The sequence below is a fragment of the Syngnathoides biaculeatus genome, chromosome 9 (assembly GCF_019802595.1).
Source record: "Syngnathoides biaculeatus isolate LvHL_M chromosome 9, ASM1980259v1, whole genome shotgun sequence".
In the NCBI taxonomy this organism is placed as follows: Eukaryota; Metazoa; Chordata; class Actinopteri; order Syngnathiformes; family Syngnathidae; genus Syngnathoides; species Syngnathoides biaculeatus.
In genome coordinates, this window is record NC_084648.1 from 23,210,889 (window position 1) to 23,233,424 (window position 22,536).

Genomic DNA, 22,536 nt, shown 5'->3' on the forward strand with positions numbered 1-22,536 from the left:
GAAGGTGAGAAGGAGGTACATTATGTCTTTGTTAATCGAGAAAAAAACCTATGACAGAGTACCAAGACAGGAACTGTGGTATTGCATGCGTAAGTCTGGTGTGGCGGAGAAATATCTTGGAATAGTACAGGATCCGTAGGAGGGCTGCAGAACAGTGGTGAGGTCTGCATAGGTGTGACAGAAGCTGCACTCACATTCTGGTAATAAACAAAAAAGGAAGCAAAGACACCAGTTCAAGTTTGACAGCTCGTGAGGAGTGAGGAGAGGAACTGTCTCATACAATAAGCCACTGCACTCTGGTTATCCTCTCCTCAGCACTTCTATTTATTTAGTTTTAAGATACCCCTTATTTACATGGATCCTACAAAAAGGAGATGGCAAGCAAAACAGTTGGAAACAAAGTGTACTTGTTTGTTCATGTGTGTGTGCATGTGTGTGGAAGATTGCTGAGTACATGTGTTGTCATCATTTCTTTAACAGGCAGCAGGTGCTCCTGATTCTAACAGTTCTGATGTTTAGATGTTTTTGTTCTTGCTATCTCCTGCTAGGTGGCTGCCACGTTATGTAGAACAGAGCAAAGTATTTCTTTATTGGACGCAGATGTATGATAATTATATTCACAATTATTCCTACACTATATCTATTCGGAAAAGGTACATAAATGAGAGTACTACCAATAAGTTTATGGAGACAGTGGCTGCGCCAAAGACAGTGAATGTTGAGACAGTTTATGAACTTTTGGACAATTTCACCTCAAAAATCACAAATGCCATGAATGCTGTCGGTCCTGTTGAAACTAAGACAATCCTGAGGTGACCTAGAACACCCTGGAGGGGGACAATGATGGTCAAGAGCTCTAAATCTAGGTGTAGAAAAGCAGAATGCAAGTGGAGAAAAACTGAACTCAAAATTGACTACGACCACTGTAATGTTTTGGCTACGGTTATCGTTTGAACTTTTCTCTTGAGAGTCCTCTGACAAACGAACACTGTCACCATAAGTGATTGATGCTCTTTTGCTGGAGTGGGGAGTAAAGAAGGAAGCCACATGTGAAACAAAGCAAGTATTTTCCGTTATTCTTAGATTGAACTATAGTACTTCTCGTATATAGCAAGAGCATAAAATGGTGTCAAAGTGACGGTAGTAAAACTATGGACTCATGGGGGGAGGGGACGAGGTATTGTCCACGAGAATGGACCGGGACTCATCCAATTTACCAGATGGATGGAGGAGATTCACGGAACACGTTGAACTCATGTTCACGGGACCGCTTAAAAACAGAGCTGAAGAGGAAAAGTACAGTTTACTCCAGCTCTGCATCATCAAGTTCGCACTGAGACCCAGTGTTAAGACATTGTGCATCTGAGTCCTTTTGCCTCGAACTGGAGTTGCCCTCACTGATTTGTGGTTGCTCTGTGGTGGTTGCGCTGTTGTGCAACAGATGTCACCAGTTGCATCTGAAGGACTGGCCATCACTAGTCCGAATGTGGTAGCTTTATGGTGTCTCTCAGCTGGTCAAGTGACTGTCACTGGTTTCCAAGTGCCATCTTCCTGCTGGAAAGGGATGGGTGTGCCAGCAGGTAGAGTCGACATTGGCCTAGTGGATCTGGTGTAGTGTCGCTTCTGGTGCTGCTGACAGTTCTCCCTCCTTGCACAGAGAGTTGCTTCAGGAGCCACCTGAGGTTGGAGTTGCTGCGTTGTCGTTGTCAGGATAGAACGCAGTCTACGGCTCATCAAGATCTGGGCTGATGATTTGAAGCTGTCGACAGGTATATTTCTATACTTCAGAAAACAGAGATATGGTTCTTTCTTATCCTCTTTGGCCTCGGTGAGGATTCGCTTTGCAGTTTGGACATTTTTTTCTGGCTACGCATTGCTCTGTGGGTAATGTGGGCTCAAGGTGATGTGATGAAAGCCCCACAACTCTGCAAACTACTTGATTTCTCTGGAGTTGTAACATAGTCCATTGTTGCTAACAACCTGGAGGGAGACTTCATGCCTTGCAAACATTGCTTATATATTCTGGATAACGGCAGCATTGGTGATGTTGTGCAGACACTCTATATCAAAGTACCTGCTGAGGTAATCCCAAATGATTATGTAGTTATCAGAATTCCATGTGAATAGATCAGTTGCTACAGTATCCCTTGGGGTCTCTGAGATGGCATGTGGGAGCAAAGCTTCCCTTATACTGGAACTGTGGTGTGATTGACAGATGTCTCACTTTTTCACTGTTTCTTCAATCTTTTGTCCCATGCCTGGCCAAAGCATCACATCTCTTGCCCTGTGTTTGCTTTTCTTGACACCAAGATGTCCTGTGTGTGTCAGGGGCATGCCCAAGCCAGTGCCCTGGGTGGTGCTGCCTGCGAGGGGCATGGCCAAACCGCTGCCTTGGGTGGTACCGCCTCTAGCAGCTGTCATACAGCTGCTCTGCATTGGACACTAATTAGACCAGGCATTTAACCCTTGAATGTGTCATTGGTATTTGCGAGTTCGTTGCACTGTGTTTCTGTAGGATGAACACCGCTTTATCGTGTGTGAGCAGCAGAATCAGAATCAGCTTTAATTGCGTGTAAAAGCACACAAGGAATTTTGGTGCTGCCTTGTTACGACATTCAGAACAAAGAACAAGGAACAACAACATAGCAACAAGAGGAGTTTGGTTTTTCTCTCCTGGTGTTCAATCCCAGTCAGTTTGTATTTCCACTTTGTCCTGGGAGCCCAGGTCCTCTTCCTCTGGTCCTTTCTGGGGGACCAGTTTGGCCATCTATCCGAGCGCTCTGTGGTGGCCAGAGGAAACGCCCAAGTAGGGTCCCAAATTTTGCCTCCTGCTGCTCAACGACCAAGCCACAGCCGGCGTCCGTCTATGCCTTGCCGGCGACCAAGCTTCTGCCAACTATCGTCCATGCCATGCCAACGACTGAGCCACAGTGGACTCTCGGTTCCGCCTCGGTGACGACCAAGCGAGTGCGGACTGCCGCCCACACAGCAGTGGCAGCAGAACCACAGCAAATTTCTGCCCACGCCTTGCCGGCGACCAAGCCGCAGCGGACTTTCGTCTGCGCCTCACTGCCGATGGTGCCACAGTGAATTTCCATCCACGCCTCACTGGTGACGGATCTATAGCCATCACCAATCCATACCTTGGTGGTGACCGAGCCACAGCCAATTCTCACCCATGCCTCGGTGACGACCGAGCCGCAGCCGATTTTCATCCATGCTTCGGTGGCGACCGATCCGCAGCCGATTCCCATCCATGCCTTGGTGGCAACCGAACCCCAGCCGAATCTCGTCCACCCCTTGGTGACAACCAAGCCACAGTGGATCCACATCCACACCTCGGTGGCGACCAATCCGCAGCCAATTCATGTCCATGCCTCGGTGGCGATGGAGCCGCAGCCAATTCCCCTCCATGCCTCAATGGGTATCCAACCACAGCCGAATCTCGTGCACGCCTCGGTGGTGACCGCCCCACACCCGCCTCCCGCTACTGTTTCCCCAGCAACCGATTTCCGTCCACCTGATGACCATGCCTTTCAGCGAACAATCCACAGCGACCTCACGATAACTCCTCATCAGCGACCGATCCTCGGCCGCATCCCACTCCTGCTTCAGCACCGACCAATCCTCGGTCGCCTGACGACCACGTCTCAGCAATATCCGATCCTTGGCCACCTTACGATCACGCCTCGGCGGTGACTGATCCACAGCCGCCGGATGACTAAGCCTCTGCGGCGACTGATCCACGGGTGCCACATGTCCATGCCTCGACGGCTCCCAGACCACAGATGCCTTTTACCCAGGCCTCGGCGGACCTCTACCAGCGTTGGCAGCCTCCAGCTCCCGACCACGTCTTGGGAGACCTTCATCTCAAGCCGTCACCTTCCCCCGTCTTGTTCCTGCTGTGCCTTTGGGTCCCTCCTCGGGGACGTCCACCTGAGTCGCCCTGTGGGGACCCTGGTGCTTGGCGTCCGGGCTGACCTCCTGACCAGCTTGGCCGGACTCCTCATTTCGGGTGGCCTGGTAAAAGGAAGTAAAAGGGTGGAATTTGCGATTGAAGATAAGCCTACCAGAGTGCCTTCAACGTGTGTTTTCCCAAAAAACAAAACGAATTGCAGAGGGCTTAAGTTCAGAGGATTGAGTGAATTCTAACTATTCAATCTATTTTCCTCCAGTTAAGAGGGCGAGGACTTTATTATTCCCGTCGCTCCATGCTGTTCCCAAGAATGATCTATTCATGCCCCCTACTTTCTGCCAGTTCTCCTCATGGATCCCTGACTCTGAGCCAGTCGGATTCCGCCTGAAGATGTCGACTCTCATTCATGGCCAAGCCTCCAGTTCAGATGTGCCAAGTCAAACACCGAAAGAGCAACAACTTAGAGTTCTGCGGCCTGTGGGTTTTCAGGAGCCACTCTCTAAATCCCACGTTCCTCCCCAGGAGTTGGCGATGGCTCCGCAGCCACCTCACGTTCCTGTCCAGGATGTGGCGATGGCTCTGCAGCCGCCTCACGCTCCAGTCCAGTAGGCAGCGATGGCATCACGGAGCCCTTCGTTCCAGTACCGGCGGCGACCGGCCCGCGGCCGCCCAATGGTCCTGCTTCGACGACGACCGGCGGTATTCTTCCGTCTCTCGTTCCTGTCTTGACAGCGACAGGTATACGGCATCCTCACGCCCTGATCTCGATGACTGCCACCTCCCTCTCCTGCTTCAATGGCGACTGGTCCGCGGCCGTCAGAAGGCCATGCCACAATGGCCACCGATCTTCGGCCGCTCCCTGACCTAGCCTCGGCAGCGACTGATCCCCGGCCGCCCCAGCGCCACCTCCAGGCTTGGTCAGGAAGGGTGCCCCGGTGACCCGCGTCTGGGAAAAGGAAACCTAAATCCACTATTCTTATTCATCATAGAGGTTTATGGAGACGTACTTTGCCTGGTCCCTCATCTAGGGCCTGTTTACCATGGGTGACCCTACCAGAAACCCCCAGACAATTTAGCTCCTAGGATTATCGCGACACACAAACCCCTCCACAATGATAACATGACGGCTCGAAGAGGGGAGGTCATAATTCATGGCATAAAAAACATGAAAACTAATACATTCTGAGTTAGAATCGGGAAATCTCGTTTTAGTGTTTGGGTGCATTTAGTAATCTTGCCAAAAAAACTACTGTCTGCAACATAAGCATTGCGATGCCGCGTGACCTCAAAGATTCTAGGGTGCATTTGCCTAATGAGGAGAGAATTTATTAAGTTTGCATCAGAACCACAATCAATGAAACCTGCCATATCTATTTCTTAATCCGAAGAGCTTAGTATCACTTGAGAAAGAGAATGAGTGGTGTATTTCTAAATGAGATTCAGACTCACCGTTCCCGTGCCTTTGTTTGGCACACCAGTAGCGTTGACATGACAATTGCTCTTGGAATGACCCAAATGCAGTACAAGCACCAGCCTTCCATCAGCCGATGTTGACATTCTCAGGGGAGAGATGGAACCTGTCCAGTGACATGGGTTCATCCGTGGTGGTGCTTGCAAGTGGATTGAGGCTGGCAACAAGTTATTTGCCTTTATTTTGCTGGTCACCATGAATGCTTATTTTTGGCGGTGGTGAGGTGGTCGGGGTCTTGGAGTTGAATAAGGTATTTACATGTAAAATATGTTTCTACTTACAAAAGTTTCACCTGACGCAACAACTTCTGGTATGGATTAATTTTGTAAGTAGAGGCACCACTGTATTTCTCGACCATACAAGACTACCACAGTTCCTCTCTTGGTACTCTCTCATAGGCTTTCTTTAGATGCACAAAGACACACTATAGCTCCTTCTGAACTTCTCTGTACTTTTCCACTACCATCCCCAAGGTAAATAATGCATCTGTGGTCCTCTTTCTGGGCATGAAACCATAGTGTTGCTCGCAGATTCTTACTTCTGTCCTGAGTCTAGCCTACCTACTCTTTCCCATAACTTCATTGTGTGTCTCATCAACTCTATTCCTCTATACAGTAAGACCTAATTTTTTGCAGTTTATGGTGACCAGAACCCCCTGGGAAATGTGAAAATAAAAACGCAAAGTAGGTTCCCCACCCCCACCCTCACACGCACACACACACACACACACACACACACCACACACACACAACACACACACACACATGCACACGCCCACAAACATTCATATACATTTTCTTTTGAGAGAGGCAAGAGGTTTGCTTCTGTTGATGGCTCGGAGAGTCTTTAAGTTCACTCTTTTGTACCTTGCCACATGATGAACGCAAACATGGTCCTTGAAGATGTATGCGGGAAGCATCAAGTCCAAATACCCTGGCTGTTTCATACAGGTCTAAAATTTGCGCCCGTGGCAGTAGCATTCCAGTCTTCTGGGAGCTCTTCCTGTCCATCTAGACTCTGTCTCACCTCTTTCCGAAAGACCACACAGCATTCTTCCTTTCTCAACTTCCACCACCTGATTCTCTGCTCTACATTTGTCTTCTTAGTGTTCCTACCCGCTACCAGAGTCATCCTACACACCATCATCCTATGCTGTCGAGCTACACTCTCCTCCACCACTACCTTACAATTGGTAACCTCCTTCAGATTACACCATCTACACAAAATATAATTCACCTGCATGCTTCTACCTCCGCTCTTGTAGGTCCCTCTATGTGCCTGTCTCCTCTGGAAATAAGTGTTCACCACTGCAAATTCCATCCTTTTTGCGAAGTCCAACACCATCTTCCACTCAAAGTTCCTTTGCTGAATGCCGTATTTTCCCATCACTTCTTCATCACCCTTGCTTCCTTTACCAAAATGTCCATTACAATCAACACCAATCACAACTCCCTCTTTGTATGGGATGCTCAGGACTACTTCGTCTAGTTCCTTCCAGAATTTATCTTTCAACTCACGGTCAAATCCTACATGTGGGGCATAGCCACTAATCACATTATACATCATAGCCTCAATTTCAAATTTCATTTTCATCACTGAATCTGATACTCTTTCACCTCCAAGACATTCTTATCCAGCTCTTCTTTGAATATAACCCCTACTCCATTTCTCTTCCCATCTATTCTATGACAAAATAATTTAAACCCTCCAGCTAAACTTCTAGCCTTACTCCCTTTCCACTTGCTCTCTTGGATGTGCAATATATCAACCTTTCTCCTAATCATCATGTCAACTAACTCCGGAGCTTTTCTTGTCAGAGTCCCAACATTCAAAGTCCCGACACACAGATGTAGGGTTTGTGCATTCCTCTTCTTCTTCCGACTAAGCCGCTTTCTTCCTCTTTTTTGTCTTCGACCAACATTATCTGAATTTCTACCTACGCCTTCCAGATTAACAGTTCCGGGGTCGGTCGTAGACGACTTCGCCATCAAGTCTCCTTCTTCTCTTTCCCACCAGAAGACACCCCAAGTACTCTCCTGCCTGCCTCTCTGAATACCTTGGCAGTAGTAATCCAGTTTTCTAGGAGCTCTTCCTGCCAGGGAGAAGAGATAGCGAGGGTGGATGACTTCAAATAATTGGGGTCAACAATATGGTGAAGTGTGGTAAGAAAGTGAAGAAACTGGTACAAGCGGGATGGAACAGTTGGCGGAAAGTTCTATGCCAGTGATTCCCAGTGCACCGGGGTACATTAGTGTGTCGTGAGCACTCTACATGTAATTGCTAAAAAAAAAACCATTTATTTCCAAGAAGTAATGTATTTTTCTTCATCTATTATGCTAGTGAGGCACAATAACAGGCAGAACAAAAAAATAATCCTCCTGTTAGATGGCAGGAAGTACATACAGTAATTAATCTATCCATTTTTCGTGACATTTACTTTTGTTGGTGTGCTGTGGGATTTTTCAATTGTAAAATATGTGTCTTGGCTCTATAAAGGTTGCAAATCACTGTTCTATGCGACAGAAGAGTCTCTGCCATGATGAAGGGTAAAGTTAACAAAACAGTGGTGAGGCCGGCCATGGTATACGGATTAGAGACGGTGGCTCTGACGAAACAACAGGAAGCAGAACTAGAGGTAGCAGAAATGAAGATGTTGAGGTTCTTGCTCGGAGTGAGCAGGTTGGATAGGATTAGAAATGAGCTCATTAGAGGGACAGCCAAAGTTGGATGTTTTGGAGACAAGGTTAGAGAGAGGAGACTTAGATGGTTTGGACATGTTCAGAGGGGAGAGTGAGTATATTGGTAGAAGGTTGCTGAGGGTGGAGCTGCCAGGCAAAAGAGCGAGAGGAAGACCAAAGAAAAGGTTGATGGTGATGTGAGGGAGGACATGACGACAGTGAAAGTTGGTGAAAAGAATGCACAAGATTGGCTTATATGGAAAAGATGACACACTCTGGCGACCCCTAACGGGACAAGCTGAAAGAAAAAGAGGAAGATCCCTCACTGGTGATGTAAGGAAACTCTTCCTCCACGTAACAAGGACCACCCCCATACTGAGGCACGTTTTGAAATTTTTTGAACCAGAAAAATCCTCATCCTCGAGGGGGTGGATCGCAATGCAGCGTCCAACAAGGAGCGAAGTCAGAAGTCAGAAGCGGTCAGGAGCCATGCAGCACATCCCAGTAGGTACCACAGTGCCTGTGCATTTGCTGCACAAAGTGAGTGATTTCTCCCGCTGGATCCCAAAAAGGATAAAAGTGCCAGCGGAGTTTTCTAAATCCCCCTGACTAATCATTTCCACTTCCTTGTACATCACACTTTTACTTTTCCTTCTCATTTTCTTCATTCATGAAATTCTCCAAGTATTTCCATCCATCAAGCACACAACAGACACCAGTCAATACATCCATCGAAATCACCCTAAATCATCCTAACCTGCTCCACATTCTTCCCATCTCAATTCCTCTGTCTGGACAACCTGCAGAAATCCTTTTCTCCTCCTTTAGTGTCCAACCTGGCGTATACTGTATGTCCTCATATTTCTCTTGTTTATCCTTTGCCACTTCTACCTTTGGCCAACATCACATCTCAATATATTCCTTTTTTCTCTCCTTGGTCCTCTTTCTTTCTATGACTTCCTGTACTTTGAGGTTCCATCATTAAGTCAAGTCTTCAAGGAGCTCCTCCTGTACGTCAACAGGCTGTCTGACCTTTTTCCTAAAAGTCACTCTTCCTTTCTCAGCTTCTATCACATGGTGTTTTTTCCATCTATTTAGCGCTCTACTGACATCAGTCAACACATTTCCCTCTTGAATTTTAATCACCCTTACCTGCTGTTCATCCTTCCCATCTCTATCTCTCTTTCTGGCCAACCTATTGAGTTCCTTTTCTCCTTCTTTCGTGTCCAACCTACCATCATACGTCTCTTGCTTAGCCTTCACCACTTCTACCTTTGCCCTATGTCACATCTCAGTGGATTCCTTTTGCCTCAGTCCTCTCAGTGTCACACTTCTTGGTAATCTCTTTCCCTGTATGATTTCCTGTATTTGGCTTTCCACTAGCAGGTTTCCTTCTCCCATTTCCGACAAGAAGACACATGAAGTACTCTCCTGCTTGTCTCTCTGATCACCTTGGCTGTAGTAGTCCAGTCTTTTGGGAACTCCTCCTGTCCATCGAAAGCCTGTCTCACCTCTTGCTGAAAGGCCACACACAATTCTTCCTTTATCCGCACATGATTCTATGTTCTACCTTTGTCTTCTTAATCTTCCACGCCATCACCAGAGTCATCCTACACACTACCATCCTATACTGTCGACACTCTCCCCTATGACTACCGTACTCTCAGTAACCTCCTTCGGATTACATCGTCTGCCAAAATATAATCCACCTGCGTGGTTCTACCTCCGCTCTTGTAGGTCACTCTATGTTCCTGTCTCTTCTGGAAATAAGTGTTCACCACTGCCAATTCCATCCTTTTTGCGAAGTCCAACACCATCTTCCCCTCAAAGTTCCTTTGCTGAATGCCGTATTTACCCATCACTTCTTCACCGCTGCATAGGGCTACATTGATTATTTGCTAAGAACAATAAAGTTTATCGTTTGAACATTAAATATCTTGTCTTTTTTATGCATTAGCTGCCAGGCAAATGAGCAAGACGAAAACCAAAGAGAAGCTTGATGGATGTTGTGAAGGCAAACATAAGGGGTGTTGGTGTGAGAGAGGAAGAGGCAAGAGATTGTGTTGCATGGAAGAAGATGAGGCGCTGTGGGGACTCCTAACGCAACAAGCTGAAAGGAACAGAAGGAGAAGTATGTTCCCAAACCTCCATCTATTTTCTGTACGACTTGTCCACTTCATTTTTGTAGATGTGTTGGAGACTAACCTGTCTTACTTTGAGCGAGATGCGGGGTCCATCCTGAATTAAGGGCACATACAGACAAAGATTTTGAGTCTTCAATTAACTGAACATGCATGGATTTGAATGCAGCAGGAAGTCCAAATACCCCTGAGAAAACTCCTCCAAACAATGGATGAACATGCAAACACTCTCTTGCTCGCCGCATGCACACGCACACACATATACACTCACGCATACACACACTCATGCACACACGCGCACGCGTTCCCTTGCCAATCATAAAAGATAATAAACAAAGTGCAGACGATAATTGCTCTCCAGGAACATTGGCGCCTCTTTCAGTGTGGATATGTACACTAATGTATTATAGCTTACTGATGGTCATTAAAATGTATGATGTCACTCAGTAAAAAGAAAGCTTTGCATATCAATTAGTTTGAGTATATATATATATATATATAATATATATATATATATATATAAACTGCGATTGGCTGGCAACCAGTTCAGGGTGTACCCCGCCTCTGTGATCGGCTCCAGCACTCCCTGTGACCCTTATGAGGATAAGGGTCTAAGAATGTGTGTGTGTGAATGTGTACAGATAGATAGATAGATAGATAGATAGATAGATAGATAGATAGATAGATAGATAGATAGATAGATAGATAGATGATAGATAGATAGATAGATAGATAGATAGATAGATAGATAGATAGATAGATAGATAGATAGATAGATAGATAGATAGATAGATAGATAGATCCATCCATCCATCCATTATGAACTAGTTTCCAGCCAATTGCAGGGCGTATGGAGACAGACAGCAGGCACACTCACAATCACACCTTTGGGTAATTTAGAGTTTCCAATTCCTGCATGTTTTTGGGAAGTGGGAAGAAACCCGCACAGGGAGAACATACAAACTCCACACAGGCGCCAGGAGGATTTGAACACTTGTCCTCAGAACTGTGAGGCCGACGCTCCACAGCTTTCCCGCTGTGGCGCTGAAATTGGACTCACCTTTCCCAAATGTGATCAAGGGACAATTTAGAGAGAAAGTAGAGTCTTCTGTCTTCTTGCTAATTTTTTTACGTGTCTGAGTAAACACACTAAGCCCCTGAGCACTCCCTTTGACCACTGTGAACAACATCCGACGTATGCACTGTGGTCAGATCAGTGTCATCCATTGAAGTTACATGGCTCATTAAAAAAAATCAGATTACACAATTTACATTCCCATCAGAACATATATCTAGTTGGAACTTCTCGACCTCATGCACAAACACGGGCTCCTTCACTGCCGAAGCGGTGAAATTCCATGTCCCTAGAGCTCGTTTCTGTAGCTGGGGATCAGATCGCCAAGGTCCCTGCCTTTGGCCACCGCCCATCTCACATTACACCTGACCCCTATGGCCCCTCTCACAGGTGGTGAGCCCATTGTGATGGGGGACCCTTGTTACCCTTTTTTGGCTGTTCCCGGCCGAGCCCCATGGGTTCAGGCCCAGCCGCTAGGCGCTCGCCTTCGAGCCCCACCTCCGGGCCTGGCTCCAAATGGGGGCCCCGGTGACCGGCGTCCAGGCAAGGGAAACCAAGATCCAATTTTTGTCGTCATCATAGAGGTTTTGGAGTCGTAGTTTGTCTGGTCCCTCACCCAGGATCTGTTAGCCATGGGTGACCCTACCAGGGGCATGAAGCCCCAGACAACTTACCTCCTCGAATCATCAAGACACACAAACCCCTCCAAAAAGAATGGGGAAAAGAATGTTGTACACTTTCATTTCAATATGACAGGGGTATAGATGACTGCATAATGTGTATGGTGGTACGCCTAATTTTAAATACCCTGGCAGAATTGGTGGTATGTTTTATTTAAATAGAACTGATGAGTGAACGACAGTCACCTTTTTTGTTATGTTTTGTTTGATGAAAATGTTTTGCAGTCATGCTTGACACTTCAATTTTAATTCCATAGAGATAAATGGATTTCACACGGCCCTTGATATTTTCTTTTAAAGAATTGTACCCATTTTACAGATTCTAATCAAATATACGAGGACAACTGTGTCTTTTCTCCTTTACTAAATATAAATAGGACTCTGAATTTCAAAATTAGAGCAAGTAAATGAAAATAATTTTGTGTTTAAATAAAGTGTTTTAGTTCAGAAAAGCCATGCATCCATTATCTCAGCTACTTTTCCTCACCAGGATTGTCAGAGTGCGGGGCTGGGTTTTGAACCTCAGTTCTCAGAACACCAGTTGTCCACTGTGCTACACACTGACACGCACGCGCACATACAGCCTATCCCAGCTGTCAACGGCCATGAGGTATGTTTACACCCAAAGACGTAGAATAAAAACTGGACCGCACTCTCCATCCATCATTGGTTCCGCCATGGTCAACAGACTCTGACTTCTGGTCAAGGCAAAAAGTATGGTAAACATAAACATATTGAAAACAATGTGATAAATTATATAATAATTAATTATGAAGGTTAAGCTGAAACACACTTACTTACACTCAAGTTATTTCTTTGCAACCCCCTGTTCGGTTTTGACAGCCAACAGCTCAACAAAAAAGCAAAACCTAATGTGTTCCAATTAAATTTGATGTTATTATGTTTCACAATGTATAATTGTAAACATGTCAAAGGACGTCAAATTTCACGTAAAATAGTACCCAAAGCAATGTTTTGCCTTGACCGGAGGTTTACCATGTGAAAGGGGCCTGTGTGCAGTCCAGTTTTTATTCTACGTCATAGGGTACTCCCAGAACTGGTTGCCAGCCAATTGCAGGGCACTTAGAGACAAACAGTTACACTCACAATCATACCTAGGGGTAATTTAGAGTGCCCAATGAATGTTGCATGTTTTTGGGATGTGGGAGGAAACCGGAGTTCTCGGAGAAAACCCACGCTGGCACGGGGAGAACATGCAAACTCCAAAAAGGCGGGTCCGGGATTGAACGCGGGACCTCAGAATTGTGAGGCCAACACTTTTTACCGGCTGATCCACCGTGCCGCCAATATATATACTGTATGTCCTCCCACGTCCCAAAAACATGCAACATTAATTGGACGCTCTAAATTGCCCCTAGGTTTGATTGTGAGTGCGGCTGTTTGTCTCAATGTGCCCTGCGATTGGCTGGCAACCAGTTCAGGGAGTACCCCGCCTCCTGCCTGATGACAGCTGGGATTGGCTGCAGCACTCCCCGCAACCCTCGATGAAGAAAATGGATGGATATATATAAAATGGAAGTTCCATTCCAATGAACACCTTAGGATTCTTGTAGAATAAAAGAAGTACTCCTTCATAACAATCATCTGAGCACCTTCAGAAGCTCATCTTTTCCATTTAGCACAAAATGGTTGCCTGGTGGGTGACGGGATGCCGTGGAACAAGGTTGGACAGTAGAACATTTAAAGGCAATAGGTGGTCAATGCCCAAACTTCAGTCAGTGACCAAAGCACAATTACCCCCCAATGTGTGAGCATAGGCCGTGAAATAATACTGGCGCATAGAAGCGCCGCAGAACTACCTTTGTAACACAAAGTGGGTGACTGCAGAGAGGCTCTTGCATGAAATAATATTTGGCAGAAAGACCGGCTGTGTTGTATTGGGGCAAAGCTATAGAATGCTTCAACTGGATAGAATACACTGAAAAGTGTGAATGTTTCTTTACTGCTACACATGGACGGACTGTGTCATATGTAAAAAACATGCTACAAGACGCATTTACAATAAGACTTGATTACATTTCTATAGTTATTGGTTTGTTGGGTCTCTTTAAAAATCAGCTTCACCCGCTCTTTGAAAAATGCCATGCAATAAAAATTCCTACAAATTTTTTTTCAAAAGAATCAGTAGACATAATGACAATTTAGGTCACGTTATGAGTGTAACAACATTTCTTAATGTAAAATATGCAAAAATATAAGTACATTTTTAGTATATAAGTACACAAAAGTAGCAGTTCCAACAGTCGTATTCTGTATCCCAGGGACGATACACTGGCATAGAACACAACCAGACAGTGAGACACTAGTTATCCAAGGGGGGTCAAGTTGAGGTGGGATTCCCTGTAGATTCTGGCCACTGCATACTGAGCTTCCCATGACCATTCATTTAGTAAAAGGTCCAAAAGCTTTTTGAAGGCCAGGACCTAAACACATATGACAAAATACACAGAGAAGTAGTATTGTGAAGCTGGGTTTACACCTTGGTGTGCCGCATTTATTTGCCTTTAGTGAACAGCGTGTCCAGGGAAAACCTGTTTCATTTTGTTAAAATCTGGGTGTAATTTTACAGGAATTATAGGTACAGATACGAGCAGACCTGTGACCCTAGTGAGGATAAGCAGTGTAGAAAATAGTAACACTTACAATGTACAGATGTATGATGGAAATGAGAGTGGAATGTAGAGAGCATGTGTTGTTTTAATAAAGCCAGATTAACTAAAATAATGCTCAACACTGTGCCTCCATTTGTTTTAGGCTGTTGTTTTATCGCTCTTTTAGGTACAAAGGTTTTTGTTTGGATTTGGCTATAGCACAGCCGTAACGAGCATATAGAAATGATTTTCAAATCATGCGAACAACAACACAGTGGATGATTTATCCTAGCAGATTGGAAGGATTATTTATGGTCAAACTTTACATTACCTTTGCTTTTTATAATTGTAATCACTCCTTGATAGCCTTCATTGTTGTCTTGTGACTGCAGATACAGGTGCTCTGCCATAAAGATTGGTGAAATCTAAATGCAAATACGATCTGAAGTTATCCGTTATGGTGAATAATTTCACTGGATTAGAAATCAGTCACTCCGTCTTGAAAAGCCACCTCATTGATTTTACCTTTTGCATTTTTTAGGCTTTGTTTTTATAATATAGAATAATACATTGCTCAAAGCATAAAGGGTTTCAGTGTCTTGTTTAAGTATTTAAAACAAACGGGAAAAAACACTGAGGAATAAATGTTTCTCTTTGAAACCATTTGTAATTTGAAAATACATTGTGTTAGTACAATAGACAACTCCTTAGCACATCTGGCTCACAGTTCTGAGGACCAGGGTTCAATTCCTTACTCGCCTGTGTGTAGATTGCATGTTCTGTCCATGCCAGTATAGGTTTTCTCCAGGTACTCCGGTTACAGGTGATATGCCCAAAACAGGTATGCTAGATTAATTGAAGACTCTAAATTGCCCATAAGTATGAATGTGAGTCCAAATGATAGTTTGTTTACATGCCTTATGCTTGGCTGGCATCCAGTACAGGGTGGACCCCGCCTCCTGCCAGCAGTTAGCTGGGACAGGCTCCAGCATACCTGTGACCCTAGTGAGGATAAGCCGTATAGAAAATAGATGGGTGGATGGATGTTGCAGTTGTTTACAGCTGTCATGCTTTGAAATATTTTGTCAAAGTGCTAATGGTCATGATCCCTACATCTAGAAATATTTTGTCAAAGTGCTAATGGTCATGATACCTACATCTAGAAATGCACAATGTATGGTCCATCGTCTTTATGTTTGCCATTGCCATATATATGCTATATATTTGCCATATACAGTATATATACATCCATTTTCTTAGCCGGTTATTCTCACATGGGTGGCAGGAGTGCTGGAGCCCTTATGATTAAAGTTTAATGTTAATGTGCCCCTCAAGTTTTATATGAATGGTACTTTTACAGTGTTGTGTGCAGAGCTGACAAACCTCCCAACATGGTGGGGTGTATGGCTCTCGAGCGCATGACATCGACCACGCTTGATGCAAGCAGAGAAACATTTTTCATTGAGTGAAAGTTACAGCAGTGATGCCATGAAGAGTTTTATTAAAAGTTTTGGACATAACCTATTTACACCAGCTTCCTTTTGTGTTAAAAAATAAAAAACACGTTTGAGAAAATTGGATTTTTTTTTAATTTCTAATTTATACTGTGCGCACACCCATGTACAGCAATCCTGCGGCCCAGCCTCAGCGAGACTCTACCTCCAGCGGCCCTATGGTAAATTGAATTGGAAACCCCTGCTCTAACCAGTCGTGCCACCATGCCACATATTGTAACTCATACAAACATATTTCAATTATAGTGGGATGACATAATTTGGTAAAGGTAGGTTTAAATCAGGCAAAAATGCATTTCAAAGATCAGATGTAATGTCATGTCATCTCTATGTGCAGTATTTTTTTTATGTACTGTACAAACAAACTATGGACCCGGTTGGGGAAGGCCACATATTTTGATGCACTGTGTGATTGTGGGTTGATGTACATTTTATTGTAGCTGTGCTATTGTTCTAATAAGGTGTATAAAGCAAAGGATGGGATGGAAAAATACGTAACTGTACACATTTTTGGTTTTGTGAGTCTTTTTTTTTTTTAACATATATTGTATTGTGACAAAATAGATAATTGAGAAGTGATATGCCTGTTGTAAAATGTGGAAACTTTTCAAAATTATATGGCATTTAGACACCAAGTTTACCATTTAAGTCTGGAGAGGTCAAATGAGGTTTGGAAAGGTCCTGTCTGATGGTGTCTCTAGAATCTGAAGAACATCTCAGTGTAAGACAATGGTTTTTAAGGCTGGGCCCCCCATTCCCATCATTATAGGGAGGGTGCGGAATGACCATGAACAACATACAATGAACACTTCATAATTAAGTTACACCCTGCTGTTGGTTGATTCTTTGTTGATTCCAAAGGAATACTGTTAGCAAGCAGGGGGTGGGAGCGGTGAAAATTTCACTTACAATAAGGGCGGCATTGCAAAAAAAGTTTGAGAACAACTGGTTTAAGATATTCAAAACCAGGGGTATTGGACTAATTGTAGATCGGGAGCTACGGACAACATGTCAGATCACTAAAATCATTCCGTACTTAAAATAACAATAAACAATGTTTCTCTCTCTTTTTTTTTTTAAAGCAAAACAAGAACATTGAAAAAAGCTTTAAATTTGATCACATTTTTGACATAATTTCACAAAAAAGATCTTAATTTCTTAAGAAAATGTTCCTCCACTTTGTCATTTACTCTTCATGTGTGCAACATAAACAATTACAATGACTGTATTTTAAGTCACAAGTATTTAGAACTGAAAAATATAGTATTGCTATATATAGCAGTACTTTCTAGCAATTATAAAGCAAAGCAAACCAAATTTATTTGTATAGAACATTTCTTTTGCTCTTATTGATGAACAACAATGTGAATTCATTTGCATGTATCCCTAGGCACACACTCCAGGGATTCTTTCACTGGGTTTGGGACTAATCACTTAAGGCAACAAATAATTCATGGATGAAGTGCTGATGTATCTTTTTCTTCTTTTACTTTTGGGTTGTCCCATTAAGGGTCACCACAGTGTGTCATATTTTTCCATCTAAGCACATCTCCTACATCTTCCTCCCTAACACCAACAGCCCTCATGTCTTCCCTCAAAACATCCATCAATCTTTCCTTTGGTCCTCCTCCTGCTCTCTTCCCTGGCAGCTCCATCCTCAGCACCCTTCTATCAACATACTCACTCTCTCCCCTCTGGTCTCCAAAACATCCATGTTCTGTTCAACTCATCAACTTTGATCCTTAATAAATCTTCAATTAAAATACAAAGAAAGCCCAGAACAAGCAGAAATACTCCACTGTGACACAGTAAAACTGTTCCGCCATTAAGGTGATACAGATTCTCCATTCTGCTTGCTTTCACAGCCGAATAGGACACACAAAAAAAATAATTTTCAGACATGCAATCAAGCTGCATCCCTCCTCACCCTAACCCATTTCACAAGGAGAAATATTTCCAATGTTATTAGAAATAAAAGGATTAAAATCATTTTGGATGGTCCATACAGATGGAGTTCTGCATAGTTGGTAGATACCATGTCCCAACAAGGCTGTGACATCAGCAAGGAAGTGGTGGAGCTATTTTATGTTCCGCGCTGGAGTAATGGGGAGTGAGATTGAGAAGCTGCCTGAAGGTGGGAACTGACCATTTGCTGTCATAGTAGATTATTTCTGCCCTCTGTAATAAAATAATTATCATGCAAGACAAAACACTATTCTACATAGCAAAAGATACCATTGGAACTTTGGTTGCGACAGGTGTAATGTGAGAAAAATACATGGTGTTGCCACTCTCATCCCCTGAGCATACTCTATTAACAACCAGAGGTGCAGCCTTAAAAGGAAGATTCATGAGGAAGGATGGGATTATACCTCTGAAAAGAAACTCTGGAAGGCAATTCTAGAATCCTCAAATGAGTACATGCAGAAACAATCAACAGACTTATAGTCTTTGGGTTACATTTATTCCAATGATAATAAGGAATTCCTTGGTAATGTAAAATTTTGTTTTTTGGAAGAAGGTGGGGCCAAATAACATTTCTTGTTTCTCATAATCGCTATATGAATCCATCCATCTGTCTTCTACTGCTTATCCGGGTCGGGTCATGGGGACAGGAGCTTTATGATGGACACACAGACATTCTTTTTGCTAGGCACTTCATCCAGATTTTCCTGGGGGATTCCCAGAGCATTCCTAAGCCAGACAAGTGACATAGTCTCTCCACCATGTCCTTGGTCTCTTTCCCATAGGACGTGCCTGGAACACCTCACCAGAGAAGCACCTGGAAGTCAGCCAAATCAGATGACCCAGCTGCCTCATCTGGCTCCTCGCAAAAAGTGGGGGAGCACCGGTTCGACTCTGAGCCCCTCCTAGATGACTTAGCTTCTCACCCAATATCTAAGGGAGAGCCCAGGTATTCTATGCAGGAAAATCATTTAGGTCACTTGTATCTAGGATTTTGTTACTTCAGGGATGACCCACAATTTGTGACCATAGATGAGGGCAGGAACGTAAATCGACCAGTAAATTAAGAGCTTGGTCTTTCGACTTACCTCCTTCTTTACCACAACGAACCGGTACAAAGTCCACATCACTGCAAAATTTGCACCAATCTGACTATGGATCTCCTGCTCCATTCTTCCCTCACTCAAGAACAAAACCCCAAGATACTTGAACTTCTTCACTTGGAAAGGGATCTCATCCCTGACCTGGAGAGGAAACGCCTTCCTTTTACAACTGAGGACCATGGTCACAGATTTGAAGGTGCCAATTCTCATTGCAGCCATTTCAAACTTGGATGCAATCCGTTCCAGTAAGTAGTGAAGATCACGGCCTAATGAAGCCAACAGAACCATATCTTCTGTAAAAAGCAGAGATGCAAAACTGAGGCCACCAAACAGGACCCCCGCTACCCTTAGTCTGTGCCTAGAGACTCTGTCCGTAAAAATTGGGAACAGAATCTGTTCAAAAGACAGCCTTGGTTAAGTCCAACTCTCACCTGGACAAAATCCAACTTACTGCTGGCAATCAAGACAAAACTCTGACACTTGTCATACAGGGACTGAACTTGCCATAAAATTCCATACTACCAAAGCACTCCCCCCACCCCACACACAGGACACCCCGAAGGACATGGTGGAATGCCTTCTCCAAGTACACAAAACACAAATAGAGTCGTTGGGCAAACTCTCATGTATCCTCGAGGACCCTGCTGAACATGTAGTCCTGGTCCACTATTCAGGTCACCAGCAGCATTTTCACGATACACAGTGTTGACGGCACTAATTCTCCCCCCTAAGATGCCTGACGGTGGACCAGAATTTCCTCAAAGCTGTCTGGAAGTCTTGCTCCAGGGCCTCACCAAACTCCACCCATGGCAGAGAATTTGCTTCAGCGACCATGAAAGCTACATTCCATTTTGCCAGCCAGTCTGCATCAGCTGACTCAGGAGTCCCACAGACGAAAAATGCTTGATAGGACTCCTTCTTCAGCTTCTTCATGCCTCACCATTGGTGTCCTCTAACGAATTCAGGGATTGCCGCCATGAGAGGAACTGTCTGCCTTATGGCTACAGCTCTAGTCTGGCTCTTTACCAATGGAGGAGCACAACATGGTCCACTCGGACTCAAATTCCCCCTTTTACCCCAGAACATGAGCAAAGTTCTTTCGGAGGGGGGAGTTGAAACTCTTTATGACGGGAATCTGCCAGAGGTTCACAGCAGACCCTCACGTTTGGGCCTGCCACATCGGACCGGCATCTTCTCCTACCATTGGAGCCAACTCACCAACAGATAATGATCAGTGGACGGTGCTTCACATCTCTTCACCAGAGTGTTCAAGAGATGCAGCCACAAATCTGATGACACAATCACAAAGTCGATCATTGAATAGTGACCTACAGTGTTCTGGTACCAAGTGTACCTAAACACTCTTATGCTTGAACATGGCGTTCATTATGGACAACCCATGATGAGCGCAAAAGTCCAGTAACAGACCACTGAGTTTCTGATGTGGGCGGCCATTCTTCCCAAACACACCCTTCAAGGTCTCACTGTCATTGCCCACGTGTGCATTGAAGTCCCACAACAGAATGATGAAGTCGCCTGTGGGAGCTCTCTCCCTCTAAGGACAAACAGCGGTTAGGACCTGTCCCCCACTCGAAAGCGGACGGAGGCTTACCACTCGTCCACCGGGGTGAACCCCAATATACAGGCACTGAGCCGTGCAGAAGTAAGTATACCCAAACCTGCTCTTCGCCTCTCACAGTCTGTAACTCCAGAGTGGAAGAGAGTCTAACCCAGGGTTCGGGAAGCTATGGCTCGCGAACCATACCTGGCTCTTTTGGTGGTTGAATATGATCATAACGACATACTCTGCATGTGATTTCTGTCATGCAGGCAACGCAAATGATGCAGAGAAGGTTTGTCCTAGTGGAGTTATTGTAGTTAGGTGTAGGAGGCAAGGCAAATGACGCAGAGACAGTTTGTTTCTTGTGGGGTTGGCGTAGTTTCGTGTGGCAGTCAATGTCTACAGGTGCAGAAGGGTCAAACGCTGATCGTGTCAGAACAACTAATTATCAAAACGCTTTTGACAAAGGACGCTCAAAGAAAACAATATGAGGAGTACTAAAGTTTTCAACAAGAATAGACAGCCTCTCTGGAGAGGGAGGGTTCTTCTATGTGTCTAAATTCACAGAGGGGGAGTATTCCAAAACTTTCATACTTGATGTTGCCAATGAACATTTTGACAACTTCACATGAAGACAAGATTATCAAACGAATAAAAGACATGCCTTTGTCGGCAAGAAGTGTTCACCAATGTACAGGCATTATGGCAAATCAAGTTGAATTACGTTCACGATTAACGGATGGAAGTCTTAACGTCTGCATGAAGCTTAATCTAATGACATATGAAACAGACTATAAAGCTATCAGCAAAACCGTGGTGCACCAGAAGTCGCGTTAATGGTAAGAAGTACTTTTGTCGTCATTGGTTAGCAACAGCGTAAGAATGTTATTTAAAATAATTCTGATTTATTGTACTCCAAAAGTGTTGGTCTTATATAAATTCGCAAATACACCTGTACTTAGTTTTTAAAATACTGTATGGCGCTTTTGAAATTACACTTTAAAATATTTGGCCTTTATGTCTCTCTAATCAAAAAGGTTCCCGATCCCTGGTCTAACCCCTCTCAAGAGGACTGGCACCAGAGCCCAAGGCGTGTGTGGAAGCGACACCAAAAGTATCTAGTCAGAATTTCTCTACCTCACACACTAGCTTGTGGTCCCTCCTTGCCAGAGAGGGGACATTCCAAATCCCTGGAGCCAACTCAAATCGCCAAGGTCCGTGCCTTGGACCACTGTCCGAATGTTGACATTAAATAATGTTATTTCACTCAAATTCATACAACAACCAAGTGCATTAAATGTGATGTGAACTCAAACAAGGAAAAAAAATAACAATACTAATGCATAATATCTGTAAAAACTAAATTAAATAATAGGTGAGAGGAGTAGGAATAAAGGTTTTGACTGTACTCAAACCTGTCTTTTCTGTTTACTAAAACTTTTTCTAGGCAGTATTGGATGACTGGTAATTGTGTTTGTGAGTGTGTGTGTGGGGGGGGGCATGTTTGTATTTCAGAAACCCCTCTGGTGCTTATTTGCTGTCTCTATGACAGGATAGTGCTGCATCTCAAGAAAAACTAGGCCAACATTAGCAATAGAGAGGAAACCACTGTACTGCCTTTCAGCACCTGCTATAGAAACCTCTCAAGACTGTCATTTTAGAAACTCTTTGGGGTGAATAGTTAGTTTTGCAAGTCCAAATTGAGTATACGTGCCTGAGGTTTTATTCAATGTACTAAGAGTCAGGTTGATTGTGAAATCAATAACTGGGTTTTAAAGCTGACTTTGTAAATACTGACTCTGTAAAGGCACAAAGGGTTG